This window comes from Rutidosis leptorrhynchoides, chromosome 9 (assembly GCF_046630445.1).
Source record: "Rutidosis leptorrhynchoides isolate AG116_Rl617_1_P2 chromosome 9, CSIRO_AGI_Rlap_v1, whole genome shotgun sequence".
Lineage (NCBI taxonomy): Eukaryota > Viridiplantae > Streptophyta > Magnoliopsida > Asterales > Asteraceae > Rutidosis > Rutidosis leptorrhynchoides.
Window position 1 is genome coordinate 60,474,753 of NC_092341.1, and position 12,076 is coordinate 60,486,828.

The following is a 12,076-nucleotide window of genomic DNA, read 5'->3' on the forward strand; positions in this document are numbered from 1 at the left end:
TTTCAATCCTTTGTCCTAAAACGGCTCCCATTGCAAAATCACTTGCATCGCACATTAGTTCAAATGGTAGATTCCAATTTGGTGTTATCATGATCGGCGCATTAGTGAGTTTTTCTTTAAGAATATTAAAAGATTTGATACACTCATCTGAAAAGATGAATGGAGCATCCTTTTCTAGGAGTTTATTCATAGGAGTGGCAATTTTAGAAAAATCTTTTATGAAACGTCGGTAAAAACCGGCATGCCCTAGAAAACTCCTAACTCCTCTAACATTGGTGGGATGTGGAAGTTTAACAATTACATCTACTTTAGCTCTATCCACTTCAATTCCTTCTTTTGAAATTTTATGTCCAAGAACGATGCCTTCTTTAACCATGAAATGGCATTTCTCCCAATTAAGTACTAGATTTGATTTTTCGCATCTAATTAGCATTCATTCCAGATTAACTAGACATGATTTAAATGTATCACCGAAGACTGAAAAGTCATCCATGAATACTTCCATGCATTCTTCTATCATGTCGTGAAAAATCGCCATCATGCACCTTTGAAAGGTTGCAGGGGCGTTACAAAGTCCAAATGGCATGCGTTTGTAAGCAAAAGTACCATAAGGGCACGTGAATGTGGTTTTCTCTTGGTCCTCGGGTGCTATTGGAATTTGAAAATATCCGGAAAATCCATCTAGAAAACAATAGTAACTATTTCCGGCTAATCTTTCCAACATTTGATCTATGAAAGGTAAGGGAAAGTGATCTTTTCTGGTGGCGTCATTTAATTTTCTATAATCAATACATACACGCCATCCTGTTACAGTCCTAGTAGGAATAAGCTCATTTTTCTTATTTGTAATTACAGTCATGCCACCCTTCTTAGGCACGCATTGAACTGGGCTTACCCATGGACTATCAGAGATTGGATAAATTAAACCTGCATCTAGCAGTTTAATAATCTCTTTCTTAACTACATCTTGCATATTAGGATTTAGTCTTCGTTGGCGTTGCACATACGTTTTATGACCTTCTTCCATAAGGATTTTATGTGTGCAATACGAAGGACTTATTCCTTTAATATCATGAATCTTCCATGCAATGGCTGGTTTATGAGCTTTCAACACAGAAATGAGTTGTGATTTCTCATTTTCAGTAAGAGAAGACGATATTATTACAGGTAATTCAGATTCACCATGTAAATAAGCGTATCCCAAATGGTTTGGAAGTGGCTTTAACTCTAATTTCGGAGGTTCTTCTATTGATGATTTATATCGATATCTGTCTTCTTCTTTTAGCATTTGAATTTCTTCTGTTGTTGGTTCATATCCATTAGCTATAAGTGTAGCTAACATTTCAGCTTCATCAATTGGTTCATTACCTTCTCCTAAAGAACATTCTCCTGTTCCTTGTAATTCTGGAAATTCTTCTAATAATTCTGCATGTGCATCTATAGTTTGAATATAATAACATGTATCATCTGCAGATTGTGGTTGTTGCATTGCTCTATCAACTGAAAAGGTAACACTCTCATCCTCTATACTTAGGGTCAGTTTCTTACCGAACACGTCTATCATTGCTTTAGCCGTGTTTAAGAATGGTCTTCCTAATATGAGAGGAACTTGAGAATCTTCTTCCATGTCCAAAACAACAAAATCTACTGGAAATACTAAAGTACCAACTTTAACTAGCATGTTCTCCATTATCCCTCTAGGATATTTTATTGATCTATCGGCTAGTTGTATGCTTATTCTGGTTGGTTTCAATTCTCCAAGGTCTAGTTTAGCGTATAGTGAATACGGCATTAGATTTATACTAGCACCTAAGTCTGCCAATGCTTCTATTGAACTAAGACTACCCAGAAAACATGGAATTGTGAAACTTCCTGGATCAGATAGTTTTTCTGGTATCTTATTCAACAGCACTGCTGAACAATTAGCATTCATAGTAACAGCCGAGAGTTCTTCCATTTTCTTTCTATTTGAGATTAGATCTTTCAAGAATTTAGCATATCTTGGCATTCCTGAAATCACATCAATGAAAGGAAGATTTACATTTATCTGTTTAAACATATCCAAGAATTTGGATTGCTCGGCTTCAAGTTTTTCTTTCTTCATTTTACTCGGGTAAGGAAGTGGTGGTTGGTATGGTTTAACATAAGGTTTATCCTTAACTGTGTTATCTTCATTAACCTTTTCAACTACCTGTTCTTTTTCCTTATCTTGATCAGGTTGTGGTTCTTGTGGAGTAGGAATAGTTTCATCAGAAGTTACTGGTATTTCAGGTGGTTTAAGTGTTGTACCACTTCTTGTGGTAATAGCTTTAGCTGTTTCATTCCGGGGGTTAGCATTTGTATCACTAGGTAGACTTCCCGGTTTTCTTTCACCTATTAACCTTGCTAGGTTACTCACTTCTTGTTCCAGATTTTGAATAGAAGCTTGTTGATTTCTAAATGCTTGAGCATTTTGTTCATTGGTTTGTTTTTGAGATGTGAAAAACTGCGTTTGATTTTCAACTAGCTTCGTCATCATATCTTCTAAATTCGGCTTTTTATCATCGGTTTGTTGTGGTGGTTTGTTTTGAAAATTCGGTCTTTGCTGATTATAAGTATTATTGGATACTTGTTGATTGCTAGGACCTTGTTGGTTGTTGTATGGAATATTTCGGTTATAATTCTGGTTTTGATTGTAAATCGGTCTTGGCGGTTGATAATTATTCTGATAATTATTTCCAGGCCTTTGGTTTATGTATGAAATATTCTCTCTTTGTTCCATTGTTAATTCAATACTGAGACAATCTTTTGTCAAATGTGGTCCTCCACACTGCTCACAACTAATTCGTATAGCATGAATATCTTTAGTCATCTTTTCCATTCGTCTCTCGAAAGCATCTATCTTTGCGAAAATGGAATCTAAGTCATGGCTAGAATCGGCTCTAGCTGCTTTAGATGATCTAATGATATCTTTTTCTTGGTGCCACTCATGTGAGTGGGAAGCAGTATTATCAATAATTTTGTAAGCATCAGTTTCGGTTTTCTTCATAATAGAACCACCAGCTGCTATATCTATGTCTTTTCTTGTAGTGATGTCGCATCCTCGGTAGAATATTTGTACTATTTGACAGGTGTCTAAACCATGTTGCGGACATCCTCTTAACAACTTTCCATATCTTGTCCACGCCTCATATAGAGTTTCATTTGGCTTCTGTGTGAACGTAACAATTTCTGCTTGAAGTCTTACGGCTTTAGATGCAGGAAAGAATTGTTTAAGAAATTTGTCAATTAAAACGTCCCATGTATCGATCGCCCCTTCAGGTAACGATTCTAACCAATCTTTGGCTTCTCCCTTTAAAGTCCAGGGAAATAACATGAGATATATCTGTTCATCCTCCACTTCTCGGATTTTAAATAGTGTGCAGATCCTATTAAAGGTACGTAGATGTTCATTTGGATCTTCCTTCGGCGCACCACTAAATTGGCATTGATTAGTCACCATGTGTAGAATTTGTCCTTTGATTTCATAATCTGGCGCATTAATGTCTGGATGAGTAATTGTGTGACCTTGGCCAGTGCGTTTAGCTCTCATTCGGTCTTCCATACTTAAAGGTTCCAGATTCTCCATAATTGAATTTGTTGAATCGGTATCAATAGATGATTCTGATTTAATGGTTCGTTCCTCAACAATCTCTGTTTGAATGATTGGTGGTTCCGGAGGAAAGTTTAGTGGTTCAGGATCTACGAACCGTTCCTGAATATTTTCCGGATTCTCAATTGTGAGGTTGGGTTCAAAAAATGGATTATCGAAAATTTGAACTGAAGTACTTGGTCGACTGGATGACGATTCTAAAGAAAAATCAACGGCGGTTATATTTGTTAAACGATGTCTTGATCTAGTTACAGGTGGTGAACGTACAAAAGGTGATGAACGTCTTGCTCGGTGCATTCACTGAATATCCTATTAGTTTTAAAAAGGAAAGAAAAATTACAATAAGTTATCCAATCAATAGACTTTTCTGATTTTGCCCACGTTTCGAATAGCCAAAAGATGCAGCAGAGGGGCAGGATTCGTTTGGTCTCAATATAATTGAGGACTGTTTGGCTCCAATAACCCGGTCCACGTACAAATCCAACTATTACTACGAATCAGAAAATTTTGATGTCTATTAATTTAACCACTTAAAATAAATGTTCGTAATTTTAAGAAATTTAGATAAGAAGTAGAAAAAATTCTATGTCCTACAAACTAGAATGGCGAGAAATAAGAGAGAAAAAGAGTTCGTCGAAAAAGGTTGAAAAAGAAAAAAAAAATGGTTGAAAAATAAAAGGTGACGGAAAAATAAAAGAAACTTATAAAAACTTAAAAATACTTGACTAACCTAACCTTATTACTACAACTAACTTAAAATTATAATCGCAAATTGAAATTACTAATTGGAATGATAATTGGTACATAGTAAAAGGTCTAAAAATATTAAAGCTTACAAGAAAAACTAAATCCCAAATAGAAATAACTTAAAAAAGAAACTAAAACTTAAAAAGGCGTCGCAAAATTCTAAAGCACCTAAATCTTAGTCTAAAGAAAAAGCACTTAAGGAATTCTACGGCAAAGCCTAAAAATCTAGGAGTAAAAATAACTATAGCAAATACTAAGTTTAAAATTAAATATGAGCTAAAAATACAAAAGTTATGCTACAACGATTAAAAAGGGACAAAATATAAAAATATACAAAAAGTTGTAAAAAGTACAATTTTTATAAAAATATTATTTTTATATTATTTATTTAATAAAACTATTAATTTTACAATTTTAATAAAACTAATTAAACAAAATATAAAAAGTAAAAGTTAAATAAAAACTAATAATAATAATAATAATAATAATTAGGTTAAAATAATAATAATTAATAATTACCGTAATTAATGCTCGATTAGGGCTTCCTGTGCGAGTGTCAGATGGTCTCCGCGAGTCGCGGCAATTAAAGAAGAAAACCCCGCGAGTCGCGGGGTTCAGAAATTCTGTTGACAGCTTTCAATTTTTACGCGTTTTTCTTTAATTTTTTTTTATTTTATGTTTTCTGTTTTTTAAATAAATAAAAGATTTTAAAATAAAACTTATATTTTTATAAACTAAAATAGAAATAAAGAAACTTATAAAACTTAAATATTTAACAAAATCTTAAAAATACTTATATTTTTGTTTTTTTTTCTTTTTATATTTTCGAATAATTAAAACGTATTTTTACAAAAACGAATTTTTAATAAAAGTAACTAAAAATCTTTTTTTTTATATTAGCGTTGCGCTTCCGGCTTTTAAGATGAAATTCCCCGGCAGCGGCGCCAAAAATACTTGATGTTAAAGCTAAGGGGTATAAAATACTATTAATTTTAGCGGAAAATACTATTAAATACGATACAATTTTACACAAGATATTTATTTATTTATAGAATGGATATACTTAAACCTTGCTACAACACTTATAGGCAGTGTACCTAATCGTACAGTAGTGTAGTTTTTAGTAAGTCCGGTTCGTTCCACAGGGAAATCTTTAAACAAAGCTCAACGCTATATTAGTTTACTTTTATAAAAATACAAACATATATATAAGTAATATTATTATTATAAAGGGGGGTTTTTACCGTTTAATGACCGGTTTGTCGATTTTAAGATTTTAGTCGCAGTTAAAACCTAATGTAAAATATAAAATAAATACAAGACTTAAATTAAAACTTAAAGTAAATAACGATAATGAAATTGCGAATAATAAAAATGCGGTAAAATAAAATTACGATAATTAAAGAGTACGATAATTAAAAGTGCGATTAAATAACAATAAATAAAAGTGCGATAATTAGAAGTGCAATTAAATATAAAATAAAGGAAATTAAATATGAAATAAAAGAATTATGCTTATTTAAACTTCCGTAATCATGATGTTTGACGTGTTGATTTTAGTTTTATGCCCATGGGTTAATTGTCCTTTGTCCTGGATTATTTAATATGTCCGTCTGGTTTTTGTCCATAACAGTCCATCAGTCATAAATATAAAATGCAAGTGTCCTCGTCAAATTATTATTATACCCGAAGTTAAATATTCCAACTAATTGGGGATTCGAATTGTAACAAGGTTTTAATACTTTGTTTAATGAATACACCAGGTTATCGACTGCGTGTAAACCAAGGTTTTACTACTTTGTTAACAATTACACCAATTACCCTTGAATGTAATTTCACCCCTGTTTCAATTATTCTAGTGGCTATTAATCCATTCCCGTGTCCGGTTAAATGAACGATTATTCGTACATATAAATACCCCGCCCATCGTGTCCGATCGAGTGTATATGGTAATTTATAGGGACGCCCAATTGTAAATCTTTATATTAACATTAACAAACTTTCATTTAGTTAAACAAATATAAAGCCCATTAATAGCCCATAGTCTAATTTCCACAAGTGTCGTTCTTTTGTCCAAACCCCAATTATGGTACAAAGCCCAATTACCCAATTTTAGTAATTAGCCCAACATCATGATTACTTCGTTTTAAATAAGCATAATAATAACTTAGCTACGAGACATTAATATAAAAAGGTTGAACATAACTTACAATGATTAAAAATAGCGTAGCGTTACACGGACAGAATTTCGACTTACACCCTTACAATATTCGCTAACATACCCTTATTATTAGAATTATAATTAAAATTAAAATTAAAATATAAATTATATATATATATATATATATATCGTATATATGAGAGAAGAGAGAAATAGAATATGAAATTTGATCAGAATTCGGTTTGCTTTATAGCCAGAGTTGAATTTTGGGGCTCCGCGACTCGCGGCAAAATGCTCTTCAAACTCCGCGAGTCGCGGAGATAGTATTTACAGCTCAGTCCTTGGAGTTTTCTCTGCCGACGGTTTTTAATATATATATATAATATATATATAATTAATATAATTAATTATATATTATATTATATTTATATACATAGTTAACTTGTAATTTTTAGTCCGTTGCGTCGAGCGTTAAGAGTTGACTCTAGTCCCGGTTCCGGATTTTCGAACGTCCTTGCGTACAATTTTATATTTTGTACTTTGCGTTTTGAATCTTGTACTCTTGTGATTTCGAGACGTTTCTTATCAATAATTGGAACCTTTTTGATTGTCTTTTGTACTTTTGAGCTTTTTGGTCGTTTGCGTCTTCAATTCGTCGAATCTGTCTTTTGTCTTCACCTTTTATTATTTAAACGAATATCACTTGTAAATAGAACAATTGCAACTAAAAGCTTGTCTTTCTTGAGGAATAATGCTATGAAATATATGTTCGTTTTTAGCATTATCAGTCATCATATAGTTTTTACAAGTTTTAACGTTCGTGAATCACAAGTCAACTTGGGTGGTCAATTGTCTATATGAAACCTATTTGAATTAATCAAGTCTTAACAAGTTTGATTGCTTAACATGTTAGAAACACTTAATCATGTAAATAACAATTTCATTTAATATATATAAACATGGAAAAGTTCGGGTCACTACATTTTGCTTCCCATAAGTACATGGTTCGCAAAACCCAAGCTCTAGAAAGTAACCTCATTATCTTCTTCATCTAATTGACCAACCGAGATTAACTTCCTCTTTATCTTAGGAATAAACCTCACGTTCTTCAAAGTCCAATTAGAACCAAGAGTAGTCTTCAATACAACATCTCCTATACCTTTAATCTTGTAACATCCGTGTTACATCCGTCCCACATCGGTTGGTGAGGGGAAAGAAGCATGCCTTATAAGGGTGTGGAGACCTTTCCTAGCATGACGCGTTTTGGGACCACAAGCGTAGCAGATCTCATGAGAACTCTGCAGTTAAGCATGCTCAGGCGAGGGCACTACCGGGATGGGTGACCTCCTGAGAAAGTGTTCATCATGTGTGGTCGCCAAGAAAAATTCGTGAGCAACCTACGGGGGAGATAAGGGTACGTCCCTATCCCTGCAAAGCGGACAATATCATGCTACGGGAAACGTTTTACCTGGGGTGTTACAGATGGTATCATAGCCAGGCCCCGGACCAAATGTGCACAGCGAGGACGCTGTGTCCCATTAGGGGGAGGATTGTAACATCCGTTTTACATCCGTCCCACATCGGTTGGAGAGGGGAACGAAGCATGCCTTATAAGGGTGTGGACACCTTTCCTAGCATGACGCGTTTTGGGACCACAAGCGCAGCAGATCTCATGAGAACTCTGCAGTTAAGCATGCTCAGGCGAGGGCACTACCGGGATGGGTGACCTCCTGGGAAAGTGTTCGTCGTGTGTGGTCGCCAAGAAAAATCCGTGAGCAACCTACGGGGGAGACAAGGGTACGTCTCTATCTCTGCAAAGCAGACAATATCATGCTACGGGGAACGTTTTACCTAGGGTGTTACAAATCTCGAGACTTTTGTTGTTTGCCAATCTAACTTTACCTTGATACGCCCGAAAATTCCTCATCACGCTCTTAGTGGGTGTAGCGTGAAACGAAGCTCCCGAATCCAAGACCCAAGACTCCACCGAACTTTCAATACTACATAGTAGTGCATCCTCCGTATCTTCCGTGGTCAAGTTAACATCTTTAACCGGAGCATTCTTACAATATCTTTGATAATGCCCCTTTTGATTGCAACCCCAAAAAATAACGTCACTTCGGTCTTTCGATGGATACCTCTTCTTAAACTTCCCTTTACTCTTCTTCACACCGCGATCAACTTTCCTACCACGGTTGTCGGTACTTAACAAAGAACCGGATAACAATTCCCCCGAACTTCTCCTACGAGTGTCTTCACCGAGAATTAAATCCCTAATTCCTTCATACGCAAGCTTAGTAGTACCGGTAGAGCTACTAACCGCGGTAACCGTACTCTACCAACTTTCCGGTAATGATGAAAGCAAGATTTGTGCTTTTAGTTCATCATCAAACTTGATTTCAATCGACTCTAATCTTGAAACAAGATTGTTGAATTCGTTGATATGATTCGTTGCACTCATACCTTCCTTCATCTTCATTTTGAACAATTGTCGCATGAGAAAAGCCTTATTCGCCGCCGTAGGTTTCTCATTCATGTTGGAGAGCGCCTTCAAACAATTAAGCGTTGTCTTTTCATTCATGATATTACCAACAATGTTCTTGGCGAGTGCAAGATGAACTGCACCCAAAGCTTGACGATCCAAGAGCATCCAATCGGCATCGTTCATGCCTTCGGGTTTGGTCTCCAACAAAGGTTGGTGAGGTTTCTTTTGATACAAGTAGTCTTCTATTTGCATCTTCCAAAAGGCGAAGTCTTTACCATCAAACTGCTCGATCTTTAATTTACCGTCTTCCGCCATCATTCCCAACTCGAACCTTGAGCTCTGATACCAATTGTAAGGATTATAGGATCCAAACAATAGAGTAATTCCAGAGAATTACCCTTCCACAATCGACAAACGAAAGAGCAATAAATAAAAGAATTAAAAACGCGAGATTTAACGTGGTTATATGTAATCGAATGTCGATTACTTTAATATACGGACCAACTAAAGAGATTTTTATTGATATAATTCGTAGATACAACTGAGGGTTACATTAGGATGCTTATATAGGCCAAAAACACTTTGGAGAACAAGAAAAACATAAATTTGGAAACTTCTCGCCAGACGAAGCCGCGCCGCACCATTTGTGCCCGCGCCTCGCCTCCAAGGCTAAACTCCAGACAGTCGTTTTCCAAATCTGATGCTCTGTTTCAAGTGCTAGGCCGCGTCGCTCCTTCCAAGGCCGCGGCGCGCCTCCCCTGTTCATCCGAATCCTTTTGTTTTGATATTCTTCACATCCAACACTCTATGACCATAGCATCCATAGAAAAAATGTCTACATCCTTATCAATATCATTGGATGACTCCTGGTTCCCGATCCTTAAATGAGTCGAAACGAAGATCAACTTCCATACCATTTCTCGATCTAGATGGTGAATGTGTGCTTGGAAGCGCTCTATAGCAACTGTAAATATATTATTATCAAAATATCAGTAAATGAAGTTGAAATACAATCCTCAAAGCTACATACACAATCCTCAAACTAAAGTAATTGGGTCCAAATTGCCACACAAATATATATATATATATATATATATATATATATATATATATATATATATATATATATATATATAGGGGCATGATCAATGGGGAAGTAACCAATCGGGGGGAAGCGGGGGGAAGCAAAAAAAAAAATTCGTTTTTTTTGGAATTTTTTTTCCGGCATCAAGATCACACGAAAATATGAACATTTAGAAGAGACACTTCGTGATGAATGTTATTATTTAGGCGGAAAAAAGATCGACAAAAATAACATTCAAGATAATATTGTTCGTGAAGAATATGAACGTTTTTTTTTCATGTTTTGTGAAGTAAAATTTAGCCCGATTTAGAGTTTATGGTTTAGGGTTTGGTGTTTTGGGTTTATTCCATAAACCCAAAACACCAAACCATAAACCCTAAACTCTAAACCGTTCGTGTTAAAAACTCAATCTAAATCCTAAATCTAAACCCTAAATCTAAACCCTAAACCCTAAATTTCTAAACCCTAATGTCTAAACCCTATAAACCCTAATATCTAAACCCTAATATCTAAACCCCAATAGCTAAAACCTCAGTATACGCTCGAAAAACACGATAATTGTTATATATTACTTTTTTGAGCGTTTTCCCGTCAAAATAAAAACATTTATCACAAAGTGTCTCTACTAAATGTTCATATTATCATCTCATCTATAATGTTCGTGAACAAAGTTTTTTTAAAAAACGAAAAAAAAAAAAATTTGCTTCCCCCCGCTTTCCCCCGATTGGTTACTTCCCTCTTGATCCTACCACTATATATATATATATATATATATATATATATATATATATATATATATATATATATATATATATATATATATATATATATATATATACATACATACATATTACTTCAAATAAAAAACTTCAATATGCAAAACAATATACACAATCTTCAATCTATAGTTTATAAGTCCACGTTTTCATACACTTAAATGGGTAATAATTGCTAATGGCTCATAACAAATGATTAAAACAAAAATAAACTCAATGTTACGTACCTTTGAATGGTTTTTAGATAACAAAGACAACGTCACATAGAATTTTCCTCCCATCCTTCCTTTAATTATTCATCCTTGAATAATTTAATATCTATATTATTATATTATAAATAATATCAAAAGGCAAAAGCTATCAATCTAATGAAACTTTACGATTGTATCATTTCAACATTAGTTATATGCATATCATCATTAATTAAACCTTGTACTTACAGTATCTATAATCCAAATCAATATAACTAAAAATTCACAACTGAATGACTAAAAAATTAATTTCATAACTACAATGACCTAATAAGCAAGGTATAACAAAGCCTTAACATAAATGCCTAAACAAATATAATTCGAAGTATGGTGTTACCTTTTGTTGTTTATGGTGTTACACTTTCCCTCAACTGGACACTCTTCTTCAAAGAACAAAACCACCTAATCATTTCATGCACATAATAGAAAAGAAATATCAATAACAAACAATTGAACTGTAACATTAAATATTGTATTGCATCAGCTATTAATAGACTACAAAATACACTCTATGAAATGAAATAAATGACCAAAGTATCCAACGACCTGTTACATATTCAGCCTCTTTGAAGTAGACATCTCATTAAGCATGTAATGTGCATCATGTGAACATTAAAAAGGAAGATATCTAATAGGAGTTAGAAACAAATGGTTGGCTTTGAATAACAGAAAGCAATTACAATATTCAAAACAACTAATGTATATTACAAAACAAATCACCATATCACCATAAGCATCAAACTACAAATTTAAATTATAGAAATCGATGAAAAAAACAATTCAAGTGATAACTTACAGTGATTATATAAACTAAAATCATTCCATGAACACCTACTTTAATCTTGCAAGAAAAATAGAATTTTCGTTTATATGATTTGGTGAATGAGGAGATCTAATAACAAAGACGTCTTTCCTTAATCTAAAAATCAATGAGTTATATG

The 12,076-nt window shown here is 34.0% G+C and overlaps 1 long non-coding RNA gene across 2 annotated transcripts; it reads right to left on the bottom strand.

Annotated features, from left to right (window-relative positions):
- Positions 1 to 9,526: 9,526 nt before the first annotated feature.
- Positions 9,527 to 11,746, bottom strand: LOC139869433 (uncharacterized). Of its 2 annotated transcripts, XR_011766058.1 has the most exons (4): positions 11,682 to 11,746; positions 11,473 to 11,537; positions 11,112 to 11,202; positions 9,527 to 9,988 (listed from the first exon to the last, which is right to left on the bottom strand). It is a non-coding gene; the product is annotated as an uncharacterized lncRNA (long non-coding RNA). The 2 variants fall into 2 exon arrangements; XR_011766057.1 differs by lacking the exon at positions 11,682 to 11,746 and having other exon boundaries at positions 11,473 to 11,608.
- Between the last annotated feature and the right edge of the window lie 330 nt (positions 11,747 to 12,076).